This window comes from Ctenopharyngodon idella, chromosome 19 (genome assembly GCF_019924925.1).
Source record: "Ctenopharyngodon idella isolate HZGC_01 chromosome 19, HZGC01, whole genome shotgun sequence".
Lineage (NCBI taxonomy): Eukaryota > Metazoa > Chordata > Actinopteri > Cypriniformes > Xenocyprididae > Ctenopharyngodon > Ctenopharyngodon idella.
This window is the reverse complement of record NC_067238.1, coordinates 533,098-539,885: the sequence shown is the minus strand read 5'-3', so window position 1 is coordinate 539,885 and position 6,788 is coordinate 533,098. Positions and strand designations below refer to the sequence as shown.

The 6,788-nt window shown below is 38.2% G+C and overlaps 1 long non-coding RNA gene across 1 annotated transcript; it reads right to left on the bottom strand.

The window, feature by feature from the left end:
• Positions 1 to 796: 796 nt before the first annotated feature.
• Positions 797 to 6,088, bottom strand: LOC127500581 (uncharacterized). The gene is made up of 2 exons (XR_007926362.1): positions 3,532 to 6,088; positions 797 to 2,648 (listed from the first exon to the last, which is right to left on the bottom strand). It is a non-coding gene; the product is annotated as an uncharacterized LOC127500581 (long non-coding RNA).
• Between the last annotated feature and the right edge of the window lie 700 nt (positions 6,089 to 6,788).

Genomic DNA, 6,788 nt, shown 5'->3' with positions numbered 1-6,788 from the left:
TTATTCCATTTAATTTACATTTATGGGATACATTTAAATAAATAAATAATATGCATTAAGAATAAGTATAGTATCTATGTATTTATTTATTCTTATTTAATTTATTGATTAATGGCGTTTCCTAATGTAAGCATATTAGCTTCCATTGCTCATAGAGTTAATGGTTTGAACAAACATAACTCATCAACTATTTGTGCTAAAGATATGAAAGACACATCAAATTATGTGGCTTACTGAGGAAAGGTGTGCTATTACTTAAGCCAACAGATTTAAAATCATTGCATGATAAATGTTCCACTGGCAACCACCCACAACACCCTAGTATCATGATGATAAGTTTTGCACTAGCAGCATTACACACATTTCTTTAAAAATTCATCTAGTTTATTATACAATGGGTTGAGCCCAAGTGAGTTTCAAGTGACATTTCTCAGGCAGTAAAAATCAGTGTTGCCCACTGACAATATCTGTAGCCTCAGGCTAAATACTAGGTGACTGAGTGTTATGGTTTTTGCATGTCTGGTCAAACTGTATGCTTCAGGTGTGAAACTATTAATCTATTATTCCATAGTAAGCACACATGTAATCCTGTAATGAAACTATCTCATGGTCATGGCTCTATAATTTAATTCAAGGCACTCAGTTTAAAAGGTTAATGTGCTGATCCCTGTTGTTGAAGATAGTGATAATCTATATAAACATACTATTTCCATGTGCAAAACTAAAGAACAAGTGACTTTACTTACATTTTTACAAGTGAAAATGCTGGTCTACTGAGAAAAAGCAGAGGAAGAGATTTTGTTATAATCAGTACATGAAATGAAGTTTTATTTAACAAAATTCGGGAGGCGCACTTTCAAGTAATCAACCAATCAGTGCAAGAGAAAGCCGGTATATAAAGCCGTCTCTCACCTCTATCCCGCGACAAGTTTCACAGCATCCCTCCACCACCCCATCACCTCACTCTTGGCTGGTTTCTATCCCAGTTAAGGAGGGGGAGTACTCTGGGTTCGGGCCAAATTCCGAGCTCGGAGCCCTCCCCCGGACAGCACGGCAAATACGCATAAATTACTATACTAATTACTTTAATTTGATTTCATGTACGTGTAAACTCGTGAACTGTCACATTGTTTAAAAGATTCTGAAAAACCTTTCCAAATGCTTTTTACGGTCATTGACTTTATTATTTGTAAAGCTTTAAATGGCAAGAGAGGGCTTGTTTTCTCCCAAAGGTCAAGAAAATTTTTGTTTGAAGTCAAAGGTCAAGAGTGACTGACCTGTCTAAATATTCCCAACTAGTTTTTCAGTCATGAAACAATTAATCTGTTTGCTTTTTGGCAATACAATAGATGCACTGAATCTACATCAAAAGTGAAACCGCCCTTGTGAAAAAGAACTGTGCTTAATTGTATTAAATGTGAACTTGTAGTGTACTTCAAATCATCAAAGTACATTTTTAACTATACTTGCAGATAATATAATATTAATGAAATAAAAAGCCACTTAAGTGTACTTAAAGAGAGTTCACTTTCAAGACTTTTTCTTAACACACTTAGGTACACTTATAAAAAGTATACATGGAAGTATGTAGAAACAATGAATCTTCAGTGTCAGAAAGGCAGTTAAAGTGTGCTCAATGTAGGTTGCAGGCCTCTGAGCACGTAGCACATGTACCCCTTTGCTCTTGAGGCTGTTTCAGAGTTGTAGTTTTAGGAAATAATGCTAAGCATTTCCCAGAAAGCATGTGAAAGGCATCCAGCATGTCATTGAACACAAGACTTGCTTGGTCTTCCAGGTCACCTGGTCACTCTGCATGGGCAATTATCAATGACACCTACCTACCCACATTTGTAGACCTCCAATATGGTTGGTATGGTACATCAAGGCCGCATTCCCAGATACCCTTGTAAAAAAGAAGTACACTTTAACATACCATAATAAACTTTAAAATAATATACTTAAGTGCGAACTGATTGTAATGTTTTCGGATCCTTAATTGCAACTAAAATGTTAAATGTATTATAGTTGAAATTTATATTAAATGCAGAACTTTAGAGCGCTTTTTGACCCACTTAAGTAGGACTTTTTAAAAGTGTACTTAAGTGTGTTAAGAAATATAGGCCTGATTTCACAGACAGGGCTTAGATTAAGCCAGGATTAGGCCTTAGTTCAATTATGACATTTAAGTAGCTTTTTAAAAAAAATGCCTTCGGAAAAAAAAAAAAACATTGCTGGTGTGCTTCTTGAGACAAAACAATGGCACTGACATATTTTAAGAAATGTCGGTCCAAGTTGCTTTCAGCTAAAACAGCTCAAACATACACTACACGCCCACGATCACGGATTGTATTTCTCATCATCCTTCCCGCACCTAACCATGCACACCTGAAACACATCTAGCCCTCATCACCAGCACTATACAGAACACACACACTCCCTCAGTCATGGTTTGACCTCTTCTGATGCTACAGAATACTTATCTTGCTACTTACCTGCTTTATGTTCCTGACTACCTTGCTAGCTGTTAACTCATCCAAGTCGATCGCCAGTCATTCAAGTCATCTTCAAGTCATCACGTCATCACGTCATCCACGTTTTAGTCATCCCTCATGTTAATGTTGTTCCCTCATGTGTGTGCTCCAACAATTCTGTAAGACAAAGACTCAAACAATACAAGTCTATTTCAACAATCTCAAGTATCATCACTTACCTGTTTATGCATTGTGTTCCTGCCATATCTGCGAATAAACCTCCCTGTTTGAGTTTTACCTCAGTTCTGGTCAAGCTTGAGCATGACATGGACATTCAATACTTAATAATTAAACACACCTCTTTTTTACAAGGGTAGTTTGAACCAACAGTAGTATTCCTACCAGTATAGCCACTGCACAGAGGATACATGGTCTTCCTGAGACAACAGAACTTTTTGTGGCATCGTATTTATAGTTGTGTATACCACAGGGCTTTCTACTGAGCCCGCTGCTATACCCTGCTGACCCATGAAAGACATTCGCATCAAGTTTGCTGACGTTTTTAAAGTTCAAGGACTCATCAGCAAAAAAAAGAAGTGACTAGTTGAATTCAAGGCCTAGTCTGATGACTTCAATTGCTCTTTTAACATCAGGAAAAACAAGGGAGCTGACTGTTGACTTTAGGCAGCATATAGTAACTCGTTCTCCTTTGCACATCATTGGCAGTAACACTGTCTTCCTCACAGAAACTCCATCACTGTATAGTATCGGAGCTAACAGGAAGGTCCACACTTGATAATTGACATCTGCAACACTTGCATAACTTAAGTTCTGAAATCTTTTTCAAACATAAGGCAGAAACTAGGAAAATGATTAAATTAAATAATCTTTAAATTACTAAAAAGATCATTTGCGGTGTGGTGGCTTCAGTTGTGGTGGCAAAAAGATACAACATTTGTAAAAATTAAGTTTAAAAAAAATATTGCTTTAGGCAATGTTCTGCTGGCAAACCTTGGGTCCTGCCATCCATGTGGATGTTACTTTGACACGTACCACCTACCTAAGCACTGTTGCAGACCATGTACACCCTTTCATGGAAACGGTATTCTCTGGTGGTTGTGGCCTCTTTCAGCAGGATAACGCGCCCTGCCACAAAGCAAAAATGGTTCAGGAATGGTTTGAGGAGAACAACAACGAGTTTGAGGTGTTGACTTGGCCTCCAAATTCAACAGATCTCAATCCAATTGAGCATCTGTGGGATGTGCTGAACAAACAAGTCCAATCCATGGAGGCCAATCCAAGGTGGCCATAATGTTCTGCCTGATTGGTTACAAATTAATAAGAATCAACTCACCATGCACCCCTCAGATCAACTAGCACCTGCAATGACCTTTACACACAGGAAGTAGTCCAAATACAATCCCCCCTTTCCTAAATGGGCAATATCCATTACTGTAACACCACAGACGAAGTTGGGGGATACAACTTTTTCTTAAATTATAACAAAATGTTAAACAATTTAGTTAAATTGTACTTGTTAAATTAAATATAGATCACAATATAACCATTTTATTTGTTTTAAGAATGTTATATTTTTGCAGTTGCATGCCAGGATACCTCTTTGAGGTATGGTGGGAACATGCAGATTTTGTTACACATGAAATCTCTCAACTTGATTAAATATACTTTTTTTTTTTTTTCTTTTTTTTTTAACAGTTCACAAATTGTTTTCACCCTACAGAATATAAATATGCAAATATTTTATGATTTATTGGTATTTAAAGTTTCAACTGTTGGAAAATAAGGGGACACTATTTATCACCTCAACTGAAGAATGACCCAAACCCATTAAGCTATTCTTGTGGACTTATGATATCAAAAACATAGAAATATCAGATAACTTCTATGGAGTGTTTTGGATGCTAGTGCGCTGGTTTCCCTACAAGGCTGCTTAACTAGCTTAACCAGCAAGACTACCTTGGTCAACTAGCTTCACCAGCTAAGTCTTGCTTCTTTATTAAGAGCACCAAACACTGGGTACTTCATTGTGCTATGCAAAACTGCAGTATACACAATATATTATGCAATTTAGAAAATAACAATTAAACAAATCTGAAATAACCTAGCCCATGTCAGTTACACAATCTGGGGAAAACACACTATGTTTTGCATTCTGCAGTGTACCAAAATACAAGAAACACTGGATTTGTCAGTTTAACCATGTCTAGACAAGAGATTTTTCCTGTCAAACCAGCTTAAACCCTGTGTAACATGGAATGAATTCATCTGCTTTGAACCACAAAATTCATACAGATATATAAGAGAGGGGGATTAAAACAGTCATGTTGGCAGAGGGATTTTGGATTTGGCCAATGCTTTAAATATGGTATGGTTTTCCTGAGGAAGAAAAACAGAAAGAACAAGAAGGAGTGGACAGAGAGGGGCTCATTAAACAAGTGTTTTTTACAAGATAAACGGTTTTGCCCTTATCACTTATTGCTCTGCCGCAGCAGGGCACGTCACAACAAATGGTTCATGCGCTAAAGTAAGTGAGCAGCACAAAAATGACGTAAATGACTTGACCCCTCTCCAATTCTGCTGTAAGGAAAACTGCTTAAGCAAAGAAAACAAGCTCTGAAGACTGGATCTGATTCATGTAATATAAATTGTGCAGGATGTCCATTTGGAATCAAATTCAGACCTAATTTGGAATCAAAATGTCTCAAATTCTGACCAACAGTGTTCAGTGTTTTGCCATTTTTGTTGCAAAATGAATATAAACTACATACAAGTCAATAAGCACAAATAAAAAACACCAACATTATGGGTAATTTGGATGTGTTTTACCTGTACCAGGTGCCATAGAAGCCCTAGCAACAGCCATGGCTTTGTTGACAGAGCCTTGTTTTCTGCCAGTGATCAAATCATTTTGTTTGCCTTGAGCAAATATGAACATCCATGTCCATTTACCTTGCATTGATTAAAAATCCACTTTTGGTTTCCAGTTTCCACATTTATACCTGATCTTTAGCCAACCACTGAAAATAAACAATGAGTTGGGATGAAGGAGCCGAAACGATGGATTTCCTATCAGCACAACTGTATTGTACTGGAGAAAGAGAGCTTTAAAGGGTTTTTGTAATGTGTTGCTTATCTTCTGACATAGTCTGTTCTAACAGTATAAAATACATTTTTGCATTTTCTAAATTATTATATAAATGTTCTTGCATGTGAAAAACCTCCACAACAATGCTAATGCCAAGTAAATTTTTGAATAGTCAATTACTGGCCCAAGTAGAGCTCACCTACATGTTCTGAGATTTAAAAGGTCTCTAGATATCTTCAGTTACGTATATGGGATTGTTTTGCTCTTTTGATTAGCTATGAGGAAATCATAAGTCTGATTGTTTAGAAAACTAATAGTACAAGTCCACATACACCGATCAGGCATAACATTATGACCACCTTCCTAATATTGTGTTGGTCTCCCTTTTGCTGCCAAAACAGCCCTGACCCGTCGAGGCATGGACTCCACTAAACCCCTGAAGGTGTGCTGTGGTATCTGGCACCAAGATGTTAGCAGCAGATCCTTTAAGTCCTGCAAGTTGCGAAGTGGGGCCTCCATAGATCGGACTTGTTTGTTCAGCACATCCCAAAGATGCTCGATTGGATTGAGATCTGGGGAATTTGGAGGCCAAGTCAACACCTCAAACTCATTGTTGTGCTCCTCAAACCATTCCTGAACCATTTTTGCTTTGTGGCAGGGTGCATTATCCTGCTGAAGAGGCCACAACCACCAGGGAATACTGTTTCCATGAAAGGGTGTACATGGTCTGCAACAATGCTTACGTGTCAAAGTAACATCCACATGAATGGCAGGACCCAAGGTTTCCCAGCAGAACATTGCCCAAAGCATCACACTGCCTCCACCAGCTTGCCTTCTTCCCATAGTGCATCCTGGTGCCATGTGTTCCCCAGGTAAACAACATACATGCACCCGGCCATCCACGTGATGTAAAAGAAAACGTGATTCATCAGACCAGGCCACCTTCAGCATTAACTTCTTGAGCAATTTGAGCTACAGTAGCGAGTCTGTTCGGTTGGACCACACGGGCCAGCTCCCCACTTGCATCAATGAGCCTTGGCTGCCCATGACCCTGTTGCCGGTTCACCACTGTTCCTTCCTTGGACCACTTTTGATTTATTTTGACCACTGCAGACTGGGAACACCCATTTTACTGATTAATAAAATGTCTCTTAAAGTGTGTTTGTGGTTATAATTTATGAATACTTCAAATGAACAAAAGGAGGCACAAA